Genomic DNA, 21,012 nt, shown 5'->3' with positions numbered 1-21,012 from the left:
ATGGTATATGAACTGGCAACAGAAAAAGTTGGTAAAAGCAGAGGAACTCTTAACTTTTAAGAATTAGAACCAAGGGGCCGCATAATCATCTGACATCAGCTCAATGTTGTATCTATGTTTAGAAAGGTACATGACGGGAACTCCAGGGATCTTCCAGATCTTCATTTAAGGTCCTGGTCAAGGTAACCTGACCACAAGGTAACACTTGTGCTGAGTTACTCTCTGTCCTAAGCAGTCATCTGTATGGGTTCTTTTGTGTGTGCACAGTAATTGCTCAAATCTTGGATCCTTGGCAATCCTTAGAGCCACCCAATCCATTTGCACCAGTTTCTCAATTTCAGCCATTACACCATCAGTGATACAAGGGATACAGTTGGCAGTCAGACGGTCTGTCATTGACTGTACTAAGTGAGGTTTGGCTTTAATGGAAAAGTTGATAAAGTTGGTATCAGCCAGGATATGGTGAGGTGGGCCCGGTGGTGTGTTATATTGCAAGAATAAGCAGGAAGGATGTTGAGGGATTTTTCTTTCCTTGATTGTTATCTTTCTATTTTTTTTTTATAAAGATTTTATTTATTTATTTGAGAGAGAGAATGAGAGAGAGCATGAGAGGGGGGAGGGTCAGAGGGAGAAGCAGACTCCCTGCAGAGCAGGGAGCCCGATGCGGGACTCGATCCAGGGACTCCAGGATCATGACCTGAGCTGAAGGCAGTCACTTAACCAACTGAGCCACCCAGGCGCCCTCTATTTTGGGTTTTAATCTAACCTTCTCTCTAAGCGTCTGATCTCGGAGACTAAGCATTCACTTCACAGTTGCATACTTTCTTGCTTTCCTGTGTTCCCGCCGCACTCTTGTTTCTTCTGGAGATGCATTTCCTGATCTGTGCTTACCTGGAGCTTCTGCTCACCGATCATCACCGCCATAGCTTCTGAGAGAAGATAGAGCTGCCGTCACATTTCTGCAGTTGACAGAGCCATGTGGTCCCGTCTTCCTTCTCCTTCTGTTCATGCCTCAAAGATGACTTTCCTCTCTGCCCACCTTTACAGGTCCTCTCAGGAATCTTCATGGGGGGGATTGCTGTAGTTTTCTAGGACACTTAGGCTACAGTATAGAATACCTAGCTACTTCCCCAGGTGAGCTCTTACATCCCCTTTATCATGCTCATCCTATCTTTTCCCATTTGCAAATGTTGCTCTCCGTGGCCAAGCATGAGGGAGTGTGAACTGCTGAATCCCAAGTGAGTGCCCCCGTTAGCAGCTCCACACTTGCCTTCCCTCCCACTCCAGGGCATGCCTCCAACAATGACAGCCCGTCAGGAGCAGGGGCTCACCTAAAGCTTACCTGAGGATAATGGTTTGGTGGAAGGATGGCTAGGAGACGCCACTGGGTGGGAGTGGAGGAATGGAGCAGAGAAGTCAGGTTGGGTTAGATTTCCTCAAACTGGCACTCAAGCTGGGTGTTGGAAGGGGCCTGGCCTCTCCCGTGGGTGGGCGTCGGGGTCATCGGGGCAGCTCTGCGATATTTCCGGGTCTTGTGGCCCCCCCGGGGGGATTGTGCTCCTCTGCGCCCTGAGTGCGGCGTGGCTGTGCTTTACTTGGGCTGAGGAAACGGGGGTGGCAGTGCATGCGGCACTTGCAAGTGGAACCCTTAAGAGCCAGCATTGGAGTCGCTGTGCCCTCGCCTTCTTTCTGCCATGGAAACAAGCAGTATTTCAGTAGCAGCTGTCCAGTGGGAATGATACAAACTTTGGTGTGTAAACCACAGAGATGATGTTACTATAGCATAACCTAGCTGGAGCTGACGAGTACAGCGGGACAAACGTTAACGCGGATGGCTTACCCATCATTACGTCTGGGCCTCGATTCCACCGTCAGCTCGGGCAGGTCCGACACTCGCTAAACTTGTCAGGAAGTTTCACTCTGCCTTCGCGTCTCTCACTACAATGTTTAGTCCTCAAAGACACTGAATTGGAGGACAACAGGTGTTGGAAGGCATGAGTCTTACCCGTTCTGTCACTTACTTTATTTGGGGGGCAAGTGGGACCAGTTCCCTGAAAGACAGGGGCCCATGCTGGTGGTGTGTGGGGGTCGGGGGTGGAGGGACGGGGCAGTAGGGAGGGTGCTTAGGTAGGTCTCTAGATAGCCATGGCGGAAGCCAACGTTGGCTTGCAGGATGTTGCTAAGGGTGAGCCTCCGAGTCGAGGCTCTGGGCCTTTGGTGGGAAACCCTTCAAGTCAGAGAAGTAGCTCGCACAGGGAGGCTTTGAAGGTTCCCAGTGTGGAGAGCAGTCTCAGTCCCTGAGTCTGTCCTCCGTGTATGCTGTGCTCTTCCATCTTCGTGGATTCAGGACGAGGTTATTTGCACTGAGGGAACTGAAGGGTCTCGTATCTGAATAATAGGAAATGTCAGCAAAAACATCTAGCTTTCGCCTCATACGCTTTCTCCCCAGTCAGCATCCTGCTGATGACCAGTTACTCTCCGTTTTGTGTGTGGAAACGTGTCATGGATTTCTCTTCCTTTTTTCTAGGTTTTTAGTTCTTCTCAAATTCAGCCCCCAAATGACTGGTTATCTATTAAGGGGAGAGGGGGATGCCCTGGGAGACAGGGGTGCCGTTTCTATGGAAACGGGAACTGGCGGTGAGGAGCAGGGCCGTCTGGCTTCCTTGTGCGGCTGGCCTTACTGAACACTCAGTCACCGCTGTGCTTCCTCCTTGCTGTCCTGTGGCCCCGCGGGATCATATGAATCAGCGGAGCCTTTGTTTCTGCAGGTACAAGGAGAGCACCTGAGCAGAATCCCAGTGTTCCCGCGCCTGCCTCCCCATGCTCTTTCTGGCCATGTCACCTCTGTTCCTTTATTTCACCACAGCTGAGGAGAAAGCAGTTAAAGCCTTTTACTGCACCTGGGGTTGATCGCAGTGTCTCTGAAGCAGGAGGGGACCTTGAGCCGTCATTTCTGGCCCTCCCCTCAGGGTCAACCACTTCCTCTTACAGGCCCCATTTTCCTACTTTAATGGACTCCCAGGGGAGGTTTCCCCATCATCATCCAAGATCTGCTTCCTCTTGCCCACCCAGTTCATGGTCAGCAAGCCAAGCCCGTTACATGTGCGCTGACCTCGCTAGGACGGCTGCTCTCAGCATCGCCTGCCCCATGTGACAGCCACCGGCCACTCTGTGCTGGGAAGCCTGCAAGGGCTTCTCACTTCTCTCGGGATAAAAGCCAAGGTTCCTACAATGACTGAGGGGCCCACGGCGCTGTGCCTCCCCACTCTCACCCTGCAGCCTCCACACTGGCCGCTCTGTCTGCTGGAACGTTGCTCCCAGGTGTCCTTCAAGGCTTTGCTGCGGTGTTAGTCTCAGTGACGTCTACACCGCCCACCCTATTTAAAATTGCAATCCACCCCACCCATCACTCCTGATAATCCCCCCCCTTCAAATGGAAGGTATTTATCACCTTCCAGCATATTATATAATTTTCTTTTTTATGCCTGTTGTATGTTTGCCCCACCCCCCCCACCCCCATCAGAATGTTGGCTGAACTCGTATGAGGATTTTTGGCTGATTTGTTCTCCGATGCATCTGGGCACCCAGTGCAGTGCCTACTACATCCGAGGTTCTCAGTGACTGTCGAACAATGAGTGAATGAGTGGTATCCTACCTGAAAAGTCTCTCTTTGCTTCTGTCTGAATAATCAGGTTCCTTTAATCCTGTTCTCAAAACCTCTTTTGGAATTGAGAGGTTCTAAAATTCGTGCTCTGAACCTTGTACGTGGCTGTTTACAATGGTCTGCAAATAGATTCTCTCCTTTTCAGGATTTCGTTTATTGTTTGCTTCTGAACAGCCTCTTTCTGATGGTCCAACTTAAGTCTACAGTTGAGAAGATAAAACAGTTATTAGGGAAACAGGATTTACTTTGGGAAGACCTGCTTAAAATGTCAGTATTTAGCATTGGTACTATTTTGTCTGAATTTAAAAATAAGTATGAGTTAAATATAAATTTGCTATGTATGACTGTTCTTGCTGACTTTTTTTGTGGTTATCTGCAAAAGTAATAGAAAAGAAGGTCCCATCTGGGAAAATGCGGATCTTTGAGAAGAGAGACCTCTACATATAAGAATATGGTAAGCTGTTTTTGATTAGAATTGTATTACCTAATTCTCAATTTAAGTGAAAGAGAAAGACCACAGCTCCCTTTTCCATGACACTGTGACCGTCTCTCTAATCTGGGAGCTGGAAAGTCACATGAGAGTGTTTTTGAACTGTGTGTCCTTAGAACAATACTAAAGTTCCCAGACCAAAATGCTCAGTTTTTGCCAGAAAAACGATTCCTGGATTCTGTAATCTATTGGAAACTGCCTGGGGCTCTTAGCTACCTACAGCGCCCATTTTTATGATAATACAGTCAGGACTTGTCTGGCAGTTAGGAGGTGGTGAAGACAGGAGACCGAACCCCCTGTTTGATCCTGACTTAGCTCTGCTCCACCAGGCTGAGTGGCCTGGCTGGTGGCCCTCCCCTCCAGCCCTGGCTCAAGGCTGCGCTGAGACACTTGGATTTAAGTCTCTGTAAACAAATTGTGCAAAATGAAGATTTGCGATTTTCGTTCCTGTCACCAGACGGGGTTGGCGTGTAAGTATGTGTTGTGAGTGCTCTTGAATCCACAGCAAACTGGGCTGAGCTGTTTAACAACAGCGAGGAAGGCACACCGGCCATCCCCTTGGGATATGGCCTGTGTCCCGGGCACACTTTAAAGGGGTCATCAGAGACCTGCAGGAAGGCTGCATCCTTCATCCAAAGACACGCTAATAAGCATGTGTCATTCTGGAGGTGTCAGATGGTGCCAAAGTGCATGCAGTTAGAGAAAGGTAATGCAACAGATAATAAGGAGATGCATAGCCGTGCAGGGTCAGCTCTCTGACCACTGCGTTGAAGTCATCAAAGCGCCTCCGAACACTTACGGCCAAAAGCCTCACAAAAGCCCGCTTTCTGCTGTGAGCACTTTAGGAACGTGAGTTAATGCACCAAAGTTTCAAAGTTTTCATCCAGTTCAAGTCCAGGGAGAGAGAAGGGTCTGTGCATACGCCCACCCAGCTCTCCACACCCGAGAGGACCGAGTGAGCTCCGGACGCCCGCAGAGCTGTTGGCCATTGGAGAAGCAGCCCAGGCCAGGGCTCCACCCAGCAGGTCCTCCGCCATCCCTCCCTCTGCCTCTCTGAGGAGTCTGGGTTTGTGATTTCGGGGGCACTGGGATGGTCCCGGTGCCACCACACTCAGCTTCTCACGCAGGAGCACAGTCACCCGCCTGCCGATCGTGGGAGACACACGAATGGCCCAGGATGAGGAATGAGGCCGCTGGGTCTTTGACAAGAGTCGAGAGAGGGAAACCTCTCAGATAAGACTCAGAGCTCAGCTCGGCAAACAGAAGCAGGGTACAGAGCAGTGTGGGGAGCAGACGGAGTTCAACCGGGAAGGTCAAGCGTGTCCTTTTAGTGCCAGGTCAGCCGGTGAATGCCCGCTGTGACTGGATCATAGAAGGCAGGCCCCAGGCTTTGGTTTGGAGACCTGATCTTCCAGCCGTGCCTTCCCCGAGCCCTAGGGTTCCTGATGAGAGCCACCAAGGGGAGGAGGAACGAGAGCTCGTGGACCTCGGCCCTCCCTTACAGTAACTGCACTTCTGAAATATGTACTTGTTTGTACAAGTTCACATGAAATAGTGTGTTGGTATGACATGAGCTCTTCCTGAGTAACAGCCCAATTATTCTGTTCATGCCCAGATAGCAGCAGGGCTGCACACGGAGCTGCTTTGAGTGTTTACAAAAGCGTTGCATGTAGAATTCAGTCCAGCACACACCTCACATCCCGTCACCGCCAGGGGGGCTGCGTGTCCTTGTTTGGTGGCTGGTGCGCCCGCCTCCCTGGCATCTTCCTGGCAGGCAGGGTAGCAGGGTGGGTGGGGACTCTGCCCGGGACTCAGACTGCCTGAGCCTCCGTTCTGACTTCAGCCACCATTTACCCATTGTTGAACCCCAGAAAGTTACTTCCCCGCTTTTGAACTTCTGTTTATTTATAAAATTAGGCAAAACAGTTATGGTATCTTTCTCACCAGTTTGTTGTGAAGTTTGAGTTCATATGGGAGAAACACTTGGCATACCACCTGGCATGCCACAAATAATTGCAATAGTATGGGGTCCTTATTGCAAGATGTCGTCATTCTGGAAAGGAAGGGTGATGCTGGTGTGCCTTTAGGGCAAAGCAGAGGGGAGCTGGAGGTGTGGAGAGAGAGGGAAGGCAGCAGCCCCCCATGATCACATGTGCACTGCATATTAACCGTGATCCCGTGTACTTGAAACTTAACTGTAATCCCGATAGGTGGCTTAATTGAGTGGTCTGGTTATAACAGCTGGACTGATGGGCCAGTGGGGCCAGAGTTAACCACCCTTTCCCTCAGCGTGGCTCTGTGCTCCATCAGCCCTGTGTGGCAGTTTGGAACAAGGGGTCCTAAGTCAGACTCCCCGCCCAAGAGGACAGTAGATGAGAGAGTACAGTCCAGTCCCTAGATCAGCAACGAGGGCCGTCATCTTGACAGACTCGCTCACCAGGGTCACTCACGGAGACCCTCCAGGGTCAGGCACTGCCTTAAAATTCAAGCAGGAAATGGTTTTTGAGAAACACTACTTCTCTTGGAGGCCCTGTTATGATCGAGAATCTGAAATATGCTACGTGGTAAGTGCTCAGGACAGTGGTCAGAACGGGCCCAACTAGAAGACGGGTAAGAACCGCCACCGAGGCAGCTGACAGGCAAAGCAAGAATGTTAGCGGGTGGCTCAGCCTGAGAATTTGTAGCACGAATCCCTGGCGAGCATGGCCTTGGGAACCAGAGTGGAAAACAGAGTGGAACATGATCAGATACGGATCTGACTGCAGTGATCTTAAAAACAAAGAACATTCTGTGAACAGAGGTCTTAAACCCCTTCTCATGGCGTTTCTCAAACGCTTCACCGTAATGCCTCACTTTCAAAGACCTGTCCTCTATTATCAGTTATGTCGGCAACATAAGGAAATGAATGTTTTCATTTAAAACATTCCAGAAGTCTCCTCACTCAGGTTCCCAAAACCAGGCCCTCGCCTCCCCGCCACCCCCGCCCCCACCAGGTGTAAGCTGCGTCCTCACTTGGAGTGGTTTCTGAAGCTCTCTGAGTTTGGGAAGTCTCTGCCCTCGACCGGCACACTCTTCTCTTCCCAAAATGACACAAACGGAGCCAACTTGACATTCAGGGAGTCTTTGGAGAGTTTTCTACAGACTTGGAGATCTTCAGGATCAAAGTAGCCTGGAACTGGCTCACGGGGTCAGGGAACGCCGTGGAAAGGTATATTTCTGTGAAATGCCTGATGGTGACCCTGCTGCCTGGAACAGGGAGGTGTCGGCTTGTGCGCATGAGCGTTCTGGGGAGACCCGGCAGCGTCCCTGGCACTGTCTCACTGTCTAGGTCCGTGTTGCTCAGGGCTTGTTGCCTTCCAAGCTCTGCCGTTCCGAGAAGGGCCTTCGCAAGGAGACATGCATTGCAATGCTGTAGAGAATGGAAATGCATCTAGGGAAAGACTGCAGAAAACTCTCTGGTTGACCCAGCTCACCAACAAGGCAGGGTGCAAGCTGCAGGGAAGCCAGGCCGGAATGAGAAGGAAAAGTCTGTGTCCGTCTTTGGAAAAGCTCCCAGGAGTTCTGACAGCCTTGCACTTAGGGATGAGCGTAGCCCGTATTTCCTTTTATGACACGATTCTTGCTCAACATCTGAGCACATCCGATTGTTCAGAATCATCAGCTCTTGGCATGTCTCCGAGGCTTTATGGCTCCAGGACTGGCCTCTGCTCACATTCAAACAAAAATCTGGTGACTGGTAGAATATAAAATTTCACTTAAAAATACAATTATGAAGAACCTAATTTAATCTAATTCTTTTAACATCAGTAATACGTGTATGTATTTAACTGTCAGCTTTACAGCTCCTTTGAAATAAGATTGGGTCTTTGTTAACACAGAGCTTAGGGGAAACCATGCATGAGGATTTTCCAGGCTGTTCTTTTAAAAATCTCTGCTTGTGCAGCAAAGAATTCATGGTTGAAAAAGTTTGGGAAACGCTGAATTCTTAAAGCTCACCTTATTTGCTTTAAATAAGAATGTCACACCGAATGTTAGCACCTGAACTAGCTGTGTTTATGGCAGGATTTCTCACGTGTTTGTGTCAGTCTGCGGCAGCGGCTGGGATTTTGGGGGCAGATTATGTGTCAGGAGGAGGAGATCTCCCCATCTCTGGGTCCCGCAGACCGCTCTCCCTGGTGACTTGACCTCATCCCCAGGTGAGGAAGGCAGCCTGTCTCTGACGGTATTAGTTTTCTGTGGCTGCTGACAAAATACCACACTGTTCTGGGTGTCTCAGAAAAACAGACATGCACGCCCTCACGGTTCTGGAGGTCCCAAGTCTGAAATCAAGGTGTCGCGTGCCGTGGCCTTGGCCCCGTCCCTCCAGCCTTCTCCCTCTGTCTTCACATGACGGCTCTCCCTGTGTGTCTCTTCCCTTCTCCTTGGAAGGACAGCGGGCACCCTGGATTTAGGGCCCAGCCTACCCCAGCATGACCTCACCTTACTAATTACATCTACAGTGTTTTTATTACCAAATATGGTCACATTTGAGATGCTGGAGGCTAGGACGGCATATCTTCTTTATTTTTTTTGTGGAAGGGGGATATTGCACAATTCAACTCGTAACACTGACTTACTGACATTTGTCTCAAAGCATGTAGCTTCTAGGTCCTTTAAAATTTTTGGAGGATTACTGCCCATCTTATTGGAATTTTAAGGAACAATATCTTTGTCACTAAATTTGACGACTCTGCTCTGTGCAGTGGATCAATTATGGGATCATTACTGCCGTTTTCTTGGTGCTTTCTGTTTTTTTTGTTTTATTTTGGTTTTTTTTGGTGACTTTTCCTTGGGGAAAAGCAATGGGGGGAGGAAGAGAGGGGAGTGATCTGGGTATAAATAATTAGGACAGCCACCATGTCACGTGAGATTATGACGCATGGTGCTTTGGGGGATGTGCCGCCCGGCAGGGACACATCTCACCTGGATGCAGTAAACAGGAAAGGGGTTGTCTTAGGTTAGTTAGTGCCCATCAGGCTTAGGGAACGGCAGTGAGATGTGCCAAACCCTGAGGTGTCTACATCATTCTCATTTCTCTGGACGTCTCACTTCATTCTGACAGGCCCTGTTCTAAGATGCTGTGTGCTGTGTTGGTGTGGGAACCCAGACAGGTAACTATGTGACAGTGAAACCCCGGGGCACACACGCCTGCTTCTCTCGCCCTGCCGGTCAGGACACTGGTGCTGGCTGCTGGCAGGGTCCCTGTGGCAGGAGGACGCATGGCTTCATTTATATTTCTGACTTCTTTCTTCCTATTCCAGATAGATTGCAAACATGAATAATGGGGCCATTTGAAAATAAAGTTAAGAGTAGAGAGTTTTCAGACTGCAAACAGAAAACCTGTGTGTCTTAAGTGTCCAGAATCTCATGCTTGAAGATATTGAGACAACAGCATGTCCAGGCCTAGAACCAGGGTTGGCTCTCCTAGTGTGTGAAGGTGCTGGTCTCGTTATTTCTCCCCGGCCCCTAAGGTGTGGGGCGTGTGGGAGCCAGAGGGCAGGACAGGGCGTGGACTGACCACTCGCAGGAGGGGTGGAGGTTCCTGGGAAGCCAGCCCTAACCTCCCTGTCCCAAACCTGTTCCCAGAGGTGTGGCTGGGTGATGCCAGGAACCGCCCCTCACTTGAAGTGATAGGGTGTTGAAGCCTGGGAGAACCCCTAGCAAGCACCATGGGGAGGGGGTCCTGGGGCTGCAGGGGACGTTCCATTCCCCTCCACCCGCCTAGCACCGCCCGCACCTCTGTCCGTGGGCCTGGCCATGTGTCACTTCTGTCCATGTGCTTGTGATCGCTAGTCCCTGTCGGACGCTCGCTGCACATATGTGGGTATAGGAATTTCTTCATCGGACGATGCTTTGCCTTCCCCCCCTTGCAAACTGGGCTACAGTTTATTCTCTGCTGTTCCGCTGGAAGCTTTTAGGGGAGGGAGCCTCACTTTATGTCCCCTCTTCCTGAAAGCCATCCTGGTCCCTTAATCTGGATTTAATGTCACTGCAGCAGTCTCCTAGAACACCCCGTGGGCACAGCTGTGGGACCATTTACCGCACCTCAAAGGAAATTGCCTGTTTTTTCTTTCTTTTTCTCTGGGCATGGGGCATGGGCTCTCCGGGACCAGAGGAGGGCAGGAGAACTCCTTGTCCTGACCGCTCCAGGAGCCTCCAGGGTCCAGCGCCAAGCCTCTTACGGGATCATGACTCAGAATTTGCGTTGTCTGCCTCTTCCTGCCATTCTGTTCATTCGTTATTTCCCCTAACAAACGGTCCAGGATGGAAATGAGGACGTAAATGATACATTCCCAAGGCCAAGCCTGCAGAAGGAGGAGACTCTGGAGCAGCCTCCTCAAAGGGCACCCTCAAAGTCCCTAGCATTTCTGCATTATTCATTGTCTCCTTCCCAGACACCTCATTTCATGCTGTGACCAATTTAAAAGAAATGAGGTTATTGTTAAGACGCGTCCTTTCAAAAAGCTACAGCCACATCTCCCTCGAGGTTTCCGGTTCCTTCCCAGGCAGTGGATGAAATCTGTTTTGGGGGATGAGAACTAAGAGGGAAGAGTTTATTGGGGAAAGAAAGAAATGTAAAATGTCACAAGCCATGAAAGGCAGCGTCGCCTTGCTATGCGTTTTGTCCAGTCTGTCGGACGAGTATGTGTGCACCTCGGGGGACGTTTCCTGCCACAGACTGGCTCTCCCAAGATGACCCATTTCGGCTGTCAGTTGGGACTCGAGCTCGGTTGTCATGGCCTGGCTGGCGGGGCGGCCCCTCCATCTGGAGCCTCGTTCTGTGGGTCCTGCATCTCAGCCGCCTGACCCCTGGCTTTTCCTTCAACATCCCGTGCTCGGTCTGGCCTCCACGCCTTGATGTGCACGGTTATCGGCTGTCCCCGTGTTCCTTTCCACGGCTAGACAGTGCGTACCCTTCCTTGTTGTTGGATGGGCAGTGCAGGTGCTGAGTTCCCTGTGAGGTGAGTTTTGGAGACTGGGGATAGCACAGCTCAGCGGTTCCATCCTCTTTGCTCCGGGCAGTAGGTATCGTACATGAAGTGTCCTCACCGAGATGGTGTCTCTGCACATCCGCTCTGGTCGCTAGGTCAGAGATCTTCAAATGCAAGGGCATGTCATGCTCACCTTGGAGCCCTTGTGTCTGACATAGAGCACACAGACGTGTTTGGGGTGTGGGCAGAACATCGTGACTTGCTGGAAGGCACACACTTTTCTGGATCATTTGTAAAATGCCTGCCCCTCTCTGCTTTCTGAAATAGAAAATCATCAAAACTGGTAGACGTGTAGATAAAACTGACTTCCGGATCATGGTCTGGTCCAAGGACTGGCAGACTGGTCTGGAAGAGCGGATTGTGAATGGTTCTGGCTTTGCGGGTGAGATGGTCTGTCCCGTCCACGGCGCCTAACCCTAACCCTAACCCTAAACAGGTGAACAGGTGCGGCTGCGTTCCAGCACAGCTTTCGTCACGAGGTCAGGGCTCAGGGCTAGCACGTGGGACGAAGTCTGCAGACTCCTGACTCAGAGGGGGCAGACGTGGGGAAGCAGAGCATGGGCATAGACGTGGATGTCACTTCTCTGCAGACCCGAGGTGAGCTAAACACCCATGTAGTAGGAAAAGAAACCCAAGGGCCGGGAGTGACCTTTGGATCAAAGCCGGTGACCCCGACAGTAAAGAACCTCCCAGCGGAGGTGTCGTGGCCAGAGGCTGCCCCGCCCGGGAGGCTGCTTGCCCGGGCAGCCGCGGAGAGCGCGGGTTTGGACCTCGGAGGAGGTCAGCGTGAAATGCTAACAGAGGGGACACCGCGGGCAGTCGTGTCAGGCAGTGAGAAGTGGCCAGTCCAGGGAAGACGCCAGGGTCAGGATCTAGAGCCACAGCGTCCTCGAGACAGGAGTGGAACCCGAGAGCACAGGCAAAGGGGACTTTCGGGAGGGAAGTCCACGAGCAGCTCTGGCCCAGCTACGGCAAGCGCTGGGCTGACGGGCGAGAGGGAAGGGGTGGGAGGGGCGGGCACAATCAGCCGTCCACCTGAGCTCTGTTTGGGGCAAATCCGATTTCTGTTTCATTTCTGTCGCTAACATTAGGCATCGCCTTGAAGGGATGGGGGAACGTTTGTCATTTAGGGAATATTTTTACGAGGACATATCGATACAGTGCTAGTAAGGCAACTTTTAAGCCTCTTGAATTAATGCCCCCAAAATGCCCGCATTGGGCTTCACTGAAAAGCTCCGTGAAGACAAATAATCAAGCCTCCCTGTGTGTCTCCAGCTTTGCACCAATGGCTATTCCCCTATCTTGACAGCCACATGCCTTTTCCACCCTCTCTGCTGTAAAATCCCACCAGCCTTTCAAGGAGCAGGCTGTGCCCTTCCCCCTTCCCAAAATGGCGCTGCCTTCATGTGCCCATGAGCTTCACCTGGCATTCTGTAGTGAGGGGCTTTGGCGGGGCTGACATGCGCCGGGGCCCTGGTTTCCTGTGGGTCGGCCCTACCTTCCCCCATTCTGCACATTAGCACCTGGGGCTCAAGCGCCTGTCACCTGTTGGCACCAGCCCAAGTGGGGCCCATTACCAACACCCAAGGGCACCGCCGTGGATTGGGTCACTGCAGAGCTGACGGCACGGGCTGGGGGGCTTCCGAGACTGCCACTGCCACTGTCCCAGGCAGTGTCACAGGACGGCCGCTGCGTGGTGTCTCCGCCCGGCCACCGCCCTTGCCCGCTGCCGCGGTGTGCTCGCCACACCAGCTCCCCAAGTTGGCCTCGCCCCTTAGCACGTCGGACGGCATGAGGCTCCCGGACGCGCTCATGTCTTCCTGCCTGTGGACATTCACTCCTGTTCCTCTTGTTACCGCCACTCCGGGGCTGGCCCGTTCTCTTCCCGTCATGAGTGATGGACACCCGCCCAAGTGATTTACACAGAACAGTCACAAACCAACAAGCCGCTGGCTCTGCCGTGACAAAGGCACTGTGTGTACTGAAGTCACGGCCTCTGCCGTACCTGGACTCAGGTGTTCCCAGAACGGAGACACGAACCCCTCCTCCATTGGGCCCTCGGAAGCCGGGCTGTGGGCACGAGCTAGGCGGTTACACCGTGGGACCGTCACCCTCTTGAGGCCCATAGTTGGGAGCGAGGCAGCGCTGGTGGCATGACGGGAAAGGGCAGCGAGTAGGACCAGGCGGGGACAGGGATTAGCCTGCCTGTCAGCTGGGCCCCAGATCCCCTCAGGGGCACATCAGACGGGGCGGAGCCTGCCCCCGACCCGGTTCTGCTCCACTGAGCCCAGGGGCTGGGGATTCTTCTGACCCTCCTGCCTGAGGGCTTCCGAATGGGACCGGCTTTCATCCTCCCACACAGGCCGTCCTCCTGTATCCCACCTGCCCTGGGCATCCCCAGAGTATCCACACTTTAAATGTTGGAAACCTCCATCTTCTGCTCAGGCTCTTCTTAATATGTCTGTAATCACCGGGATAAATGTCAGCCCTGACCAGGTTCCAGCTTGCTTCCCATCACGCCAGGGTGCAAGGAGCTGGACTCGTCCCTGCAGAGCAGAGCCCTCTGCTGGCCTGCTCCAAGCTGCGGCACACAGAGCACATGGAGGGAGCTGCTGGGCTCGAAGACCCGCCGGCTTTCAGATGGAAGGAGAGCTCGCGAGAGGGGGTCCTGGGAGGCTGTGGGGTTTGGCTCCGTAGAGTGGAGTAGCCTCGGAGAGAAGGAGCAGCACGTGTCCCACGGGACACAGCAGACGTTGTGCGGGAGAGATTCCTGTACTCATGTAACAGACTTTGACTGCAGGTCACCTACGGCCCAATTCAGGGCTGATGTCATGGGACACAGAAGTGCTCAAGAGTCTCGGTCTGGTGGGAGAGACAGACATGCAAATGAGCGAGTGAGTTGGGCATGTTGTCAGAAACGTCTAGAGCATCTCCATCCAGGAGAACTTTCTGTGCCGATGGAGATACCGTACATCTGCGTTGCCCCTTCCAGCAGCCAGCAGCTACGTGTGGCTGTTGAGCACTTGGAACGGGCCACTGAATTTGAAATCGTGGTTAATCTATATACATTTAAATTTAAATAGCCGCCGGTGCCTGGTGGCTACCATGTTGGGCCGCACAAGGCGACAGGATCAGGATGAGAAATTTGTATTCAAGCAAGGAATAGGAAGATGGGTCGATTACTCATTTGTTTGAAAACCCCTATGTGAGTCTCTTTATGAGGGCAGGGATTCAGCATCTGGCACTCCATGAATAAAACAGTCCTTGCCTTTGAGTTTTAACACATCACCTTATCTTCTTATTAGCTGGTGGAGTACACAGAGGGCCTTATGGGAGCAGGAAGAGAGACACTTAATTCTGTCTCGAGGGAGCGTTTCCTGGGAGATACGAGTGCCTTTGATGACTCTTGACGGATTAATAGCAGACAACGATGGGAAGAAGGAGAAGAAGGATAGTTCAGGCTGAGGTAACGGTGCCCTCGAAGGGACGGTGGTGTAAAGGAGCTCAGCGCACTCAGGTCCTTAGGTGGCCTGAGGGATGGTGTCTGTGGGGCCCAGTGGGCAGAGGGGAGTCTCAGCGATAGGCGGGCTGTCATGGCCCTGCCGTTGTATGGAGTTCTGGCCTGAGATGATCTGTCCAAGGTGCTGGCTGGTCATCGCAACTTGAAGCAGGCATGTGGGCAGGTCTTCCTCGAATCATTCCAAGTTCAGCCTGGAGGTGAGATGCACGATGTCGGTTGAGGGGGAGGAATTTGGGGGTGGGTAGGCGAAAGCTGTTGTCAAGACGGCAGCAGCTGCCTCCTAACAGGAGCACGGGCAGCGCGGCCACTGGGTGGGATCGTGCAAACCGTGCACGGCATTTCCTGTGGCAGTGACATGGCACTGTTTTCTGTTGCTCTCTCTCCTGTCCGGGACTTTGTGCTTGGTAGTGGTAGCCCTGGGAAGAAGGGGGCAAGCATGAGAGGTGTTTAAGAGGCTGAGTGGGACTGACAGAATCTGATGATAGGTTGGGTGAGAAAGGTGAGGTTGGTCAGTGTTACGGACTGAGTTGTGCTGAATTCATGCGCTGAAGTCACCCTAACCCCCAACGTGGTGGCATTTGGAGATGGGCCATTGGGAAGTCGTAGAGGTAGATGGGGCTTGGGTGTCGGGCCTTCATGATGAGATTACTGTCCTTCCAAGAAGAGACACCAGAGACCTTGCTCTGTCTCATCCTCTCTCTCTCGGCCATGTGAGGACACTTTGAGAAGGAGGTCATCTGCAAGCCAGGAAGGGTCTTCACCAGAACCCAACCATGCTGCCACCCTGATCTTGCACTGCTAGCTTCCAGATCTGTGAGAGAGTAAATCTAAGCCAACCAGTCATTGGATTTTGTTAACACAGGCTGAGTGGTCTAATGGGGTCTGGAAGAGGAGACCCCAGGGTGCCTTCAGGGGTGTGGACCTGTGTGCTGAGTGCAGTGACTGGTGGGAAGAACCAGCTGGGAGACACGAGAGAAGCCAGTTTGGACATCGAGAGCCTGAAGTGATGGATCTGGGATGGACAAGTGTAGGCTTTGGTGTCGTTAACTCTGTTGCTGATATTTGAGCTTATGGGAAGTGAGACCTCCCAGAAGAAGTGGGCCGTGCAGTGGGAGAGACCGGCAGGTGGACAGACTTGGGATGTTTGAAGGCATTTACCTGTATCTGGCAGAGCAGAAGCCCAGGGAGGAGGATGCTGCGGTCATGGACCCCAAGGGGAAAATAGCTTTTTTTTAAAGTCAAGAAGGCAGCTCTGCGTGGGGCAAGTGCCATGAAAGCAGCGATGGGCCCATGAATTTGCATTGGACAATAGTTGGAGGGCACAGACTGCGTGGTTTTATGGAGCACAGGTGTGGGCTAGGTTGCCATGACCCAAACAAGAGGGCATCACTAACTGGAAAATGCAGGGGCTTCATAAAATCCTGAGGTGGGGCTGGGGGATCAAGACTGGAAGAGAGGAGCCTGGAAAGGGGTTGCTTGCCATGACTGGAAGGGACCTCCTGGACATGTACAAGCAGCAGCTCCCAGTCAGAGCACGCAGACCCCGGGAGTGAAGAGGCCAGGAGTGGAGGCTGCCCTGACGTGGAGGAAAGAATTGACACTTGAGCCTGGGGCATGGAGGAGGGCCCGGGGGGCACGGCGAGCCTGGTCTGTTGATTATCGGATGCTGAGCAAGTTAGGCCACTAGGGACCTCATGCACATTTTTACGGCCTCTGAATGGGGAATTAACCAATGAGAATTGTCAAATTGCAAAGATTTTTGGTCTCTCCTGCACGTACACATGCCTAGGCACGGACGGGCGCACTCGGTGTGTGCGCGTACAAACACACACGCACGCACACACACACCCCTTGTGTGAGAGGGAAGAAACTATCAGCCACGACAAACATGCCAACCCTAAGATCTCAGGGCCCATCTGAGGCAAGACGCTGCGCCGTGTGGTCCTCATGTTAGAGTCAGAAATCAAACTGCAAGATCGGGAAGGGCAAGGGCTGTGTCCAAGAGATGTTTCTCTAAGATCCAATTCTAGATTATCTTTATATCCTGCACTAAAAATAGGATGGATCGTTGTTTTCTTGGATGTATCTTGAATTAGCAATGAAACTAAAAACAGAAAACTCAGCGAAGAGGACCAACTTGCTTGGGGTCTCCGGTGTTATGACACTTTGTAAGGGTTAATATCTGGACCCAAGTCTGAGAAGAAAGCACATTTTGAAAATGTGCAAATGATATTTATGAAAGCATTTGGCCCATTATTCATTCATATTTTTGATAACTTCTTTGGAATTCAAGGCTGTCACAGACCACTGGTCATTATTCTCTTTTAATAATACTGCATTTCATGATGAAGAAATGTTCCCGTGTTTGACAGGATTAGATGGAACAGTAAGTCAGTGTTTACTCTGTTCCTCCTTAAAGAGGTGTTTTCCTTTTTGTAGAAACGTAGCTTTTCAAAATGCCCAGCTATATGGAGGACTTAAAAAGAAACCTGTCTTTCTCAAATGCAGTGCATCTGTAGATTCTGATAGTACTTCAACTAAGCAGACACCAGGAATTCAGAGGAAGCAGCAAAAAAGAAGGAAAAGTCCCTCCCTCCCCCGAACCGCATGCTGGGGACAGGTGGTCGCTGTCATGGTGCGTCACACTCTGCACAGACTGACGGGGTGTGGTGAGGTGGGCAGAGCCTCCTAGGCAGCTCAGATCCCGGCTCTACCACACATTAATGACAGGGAGGGAAGTCTTGAAACCTCAGCCCACCTTTCTCCTTTATGAAATGAGGCACATGAATATATTTATCCCTCACAGGACAGTGGTGATGTGTCTATTAATTTACGAAAAGGCCCTGGAAAAATTTCAGATGTTTTATGTGATCACTTACATGACGTGCTAGTAAGTGGATGTCTTAGATCTAATGCTTTTGGGGCCCCTGGGTGGCTCAGTCGGTGAAGTGTCTGCCTTCAGCTCAGGTCATGATCTCAGGGTCCTGGGATCAAGTCCCACATCGGGCTCCCTGCTCAGCGGGGAGCCTGCTTTTCCCTCTCCCTCTGCCCCTCTCCCTCTCTCCAGCTCGTGCTCTCTCTCTCTCTCAAATAAATAAATAAAATCTTAAAAAAAGAGATCCTATGTGCTTGCTTCCAAATTTCCCTTCAACTTCTGCATTTGCTTCTCCTCAGTTTAGTTTTCCTGAATGACACATTACGGTCATGCAGAATTCTTACAGAAAATAACCAAGTCAGTTCTCTTTATTAAAATCCATTTTAAACCAGAATGGCCCTCTATTGCCAGAAAATTAAAATTAGCAACATAGAGCACTATTCAAATATTTTGGTTAATTGAGGGTGTGGGAAACCATATTTGTAGTGTTCATTCACACCGCGTCTAATTAAGTGGGTTATCCACGGATGAATCTCTTGAAAACTGGCTAATGAACTGTAGTATATAAAGATAATATCTTGGTATTAGAGGTAGATATTCTTTCTTAATGCTTTTAAACCACCCTTTGTGATAAAATACGGGTTTGAGAAAGATACATGATATGGAATAGGAATGCTTTGATACAAAAGCAGTCAAGAATAACATAGTATGAAATAGTAGCTTATTTTATATGTGCATGCATGTATATTTTGCTGATACTGACTCCGTGATCTTATGACAAATTTCAGTTTGAGAGGCTGAAACAGAGCGAACTGATTGTGTTACTTGGGGTTTACAAGGGTGATCGATCCCTAACAAGGGAGTTATTTGTACTGGTTGTATTCACTGACCATTGACATTTATCTGGGGCTTGCTGGAAAAAGGAGAAAGAAAAGATTTGCCGGGACGCCTGGGTGGCTCGGTTAAGCACCTGCCTTCGGCCCGGGTCACGATCCCAGGGAACTGGGATCGAGTCCCACATCAGGCTCCTTCCTCAGCAGGAAGCCTGCTTCTCCCTCTCTCTCCTTCTGCTTGTGCTCTCTCTGTCAAATAAATAAAATCTTTAAAAAAAAAAAAAGAAAAGAAAAGATTTGCCATTTGCCTGCTGTGTGCCAGGCATTTTAATCCAATCTGATTTTATCCCCGTAATAGCCCAGTGGGGTAGGTTTTATTATTCTCATTTTTCAGATATGGAAAATATTGAGCCTCAGAGAGATTCAGTGACCTGCCTAAGGCCTCCTGGTTGCAAGAAGCAGAAGCATGATGAGGATACAGAACCCATGCATCTTCCACTCCCCTGGCTCCCCACCTTAGAATATCACACATTTACCCTTAGCTCCATCTGCTCAGTGTTCATCAAACTAAAATGGGGCAACAAGTTTATGGAAACTTCCAAACATACATAAAAGTAGAGGGAATTATATAACGAACTCGTTATATTCATTACCCAGCTTTGTAATTATCAGCACTTGGTCAATCCTGCCTCATCCATTTTACTACCACTATTATCTTGAAGCAAAGCCCAGGTATCATACAGTTTTTTCCACAAAAAATATTATATCCCATGAATGGCCCCGGTCCCGTGTGTGTCCCCATTTTATGCCAAGCCTTCACACGAACTCTGTTCTACCATGTCTTTCAGATGAGCCTGTATCTCTCTCGTTAACGAAAAACAAGATTACTGGGGAAAGGAGAGGGCTTTCCTTCTTTCTTTAACTTCCCTAGGCATTGCAAGGAAAAATGCAGCTGGAGAAATTAGTCTAAAAGTCTCAATCTCTTGAAAACAGAATAATCAGCAGTTTGAAGCCAATGAATGTAACCCCGGTGGTAGCTGAGGTTCCCTCCACAGGCCTGATGATGCACATGCGGATTGCCTTAGGAGGGGAAGAGGGTTCTGTACTTTGTACGTGTGCACAGCAGAGGGCAGAGCGTACTGATTAGAGTCTGCTTCCAGGGTTTAGGGCCAGTGCAGTGAGGCTGGAAGAGGAAAAGCACAGCCAACGAAGGAGTATTTCTATGCCAGTAGATGGGGATTAGTACTCAGGGAGAACTGGCCAGACAGAAGGGCCTGGATCAGGCATCTCCTTGTTGCCCTTAAATTCTGTACATCATTTCAGGATTTTCTTGAGAGGGCTCATCTCATCTTGAGAGGGCTCATCTGTGAAGAAGCAGAGGCTTCTCGATGATGTTTGTCTATTTCAGGATAAACAGAACGCTGTTGGGAGGCCTGGCCCTTCAGATCATGCTGACAGCAGGCTGAGGGGCGCTCAGCAGAAACCTCCTGGGTTTGCTCACACCTAAAGGAAGAATTCTGAGTGACGGGCAGGATTTGATTCCATTAAATCCAGGAAAGCTCCCTGACTGCATTTGTAGCGCACTGGGTCTGCCCTCCTTCAGGCCCATGTTGTAGGGCCCGCCAGGTCTTTGTCTACAGGGTCACCCTTCCATCACGACAGGAAGCGTGGGAAGAGGGCGGGGAGTTGCCTGCCGTGATGGTGTTGGTTATCCACGGGCTGTTGCATGCAGGTATGGTGTTGTGGTTTTTCATCGGGTACCAAGGGCTGCTGGGCTGTCCTGAGTCTGATGTAGGTACGATGGCCTGTAAGCTGCATTTCCTTACCTGGGGGACTCGTCCCGGGGCTGCATGCAGTGCTCGGGGGTGGACTTCCTTCTTGGTGGGCCAATCAGTGCAGGTGGAGAAACGCATCTGTCAGAAGGCAGAGCACCTCTGACTCTGGTCTGCACGATGACTGAGTGCTGTTCTCATGGGAACGCAAGGCCAGGAAGAAGAGTTGGGGGATCCCCTTGAGAATGGGCCCTGCCAGCAGCAGAGAGGCCTGATGGCAGCTGAGGGAGTGTCCATTGGCCTCTGGATGATCCTCCTGCCTCCACTTGTTGCCGTTACATCTTCAGTGTAGACAACTCGGTGTGGCTGCCCTTGGCTTCACACCTGCTGCCATCCCTCGGGTCCCTCAAAGGAAGGGTTCAAATGTGGCATTTCTAAGTGTGGCGAGCACGTTCTCCCAGCCAGGGCCCTGCTCAGCTTACAGGACCACACGGCACCGCTTGTCAGCGGTCTGGCTCTCGGCCCCATTCTGATACCTTCCATGGTCTCCTGCCCCCTGCCTGTTGTTTGCCCTCTTCCCTCTGACCGGAATGGCTTTTCTTTGGTGAACCCCTACTGGCCTGCCTCCTTCTCCCGTAAAACTGGACCTGGAAGGAAGTATTTTCAGAGCTTCCACTTCCTCTAACTGTCCACGATCTCTGGTAATAACACCTTTCATTTTCTGTGATCAGTTATTTGCTTCAGGATCGGCCACGCCTACCAGCCCTTGAGAATCTCAAGGGTGAGGACTGTTTCATATTTATCTTTGCACAAAATAGGTGCTCAAT

General features: G+C 51.1%; 1 protein-coding gene and 1 pseudogene across 1 annotated transcript in view; one reads left to right on the top strand and one right to left on the bottom strand.

Annotated features, from left to right (window-relative positions):
- Positions 1-21,012, top strand: part of DPP6 (dipeptidyl peptidase like 6) — a 689,297-nt gene that overhangs the window by 9,095 nt on the left and 659,190 nt on the right. The gene's annotated exons all lie outside the window — the stretch shown is intronic.
- LOC123835868 (rRNA-processing protein FCF1 homolog) lies at positions 64-924 on the bottom strand (annotated as a pseudogene).

The sequence above is a fragment of the Mirounga angustirostris genome, unplaced genomic scaffold (assembly GCF_029215605.1).
Source record: "Mirounga angustirostris isolate CCGP_5_RB_7025 unplaced genomic scaffold, mMirAng1.0.hap1 SCAF_12, whole genome shotgun sequence".
NCBI classification, from domain to species: domain Eukaryota; kingdom Metazoa; phylum Chordata; class Mammalia; order Carnivora; family Phocidae; genus Mirounga; species Mirounga angustirostris.
The sequence above is the reverse complement of the archived record's forward strand: the minus strand, read 5'-3'. Positions and strand labels throughout refer to the sequence as shown.